Here is a 341-nt window from a genome sequence, read left to right as displayed (position 1 = left end):
GCGGATTCCCCGTGAATCGCAGCATTACCAGCAGCTTGCTGCTGCTGCTGCTGCTGCTGCTGCTGCTGCTGCTGCTGCTTTGGTATAACAGCATAACCAGGTGTGATGCTGATGTGGTGCTGCTGCAGCAGCTGCCGCGTAAGCGCCAGCAGCTGCCTGCAACCCAAAGGAATCTCCTGCTGCAGCTGCTGCAGCAGAAACCCCTCCTGAACAGCAGCAACGCTGCAGTTGCTGTGGCCCACGTCGCACACTATCGCCGAGGTACGCGCACACCCAAACGCAGCCAGCACAGCCTTCTTCACTAGCAGCAACTCAGGCACCTGCAGCAGCAGCAGCAGCAG

Source organism: Eimeria mitis, genomic scaffold (genome assembly GCF_000499745.2).
Source record: "Eimeria mitis Houghton genomic scaffold, Emh_scaff911, whole genome shotgun sequence".
Lineage (NCBI taxonomy): Eukaryota > Apicomplexa > Conoidasida > Eucoccidiorida > Eimeriidae > Eimeria > Eimeria mitis.
This window is presented reverse-complemented; position numbering follows the sequence as displayed.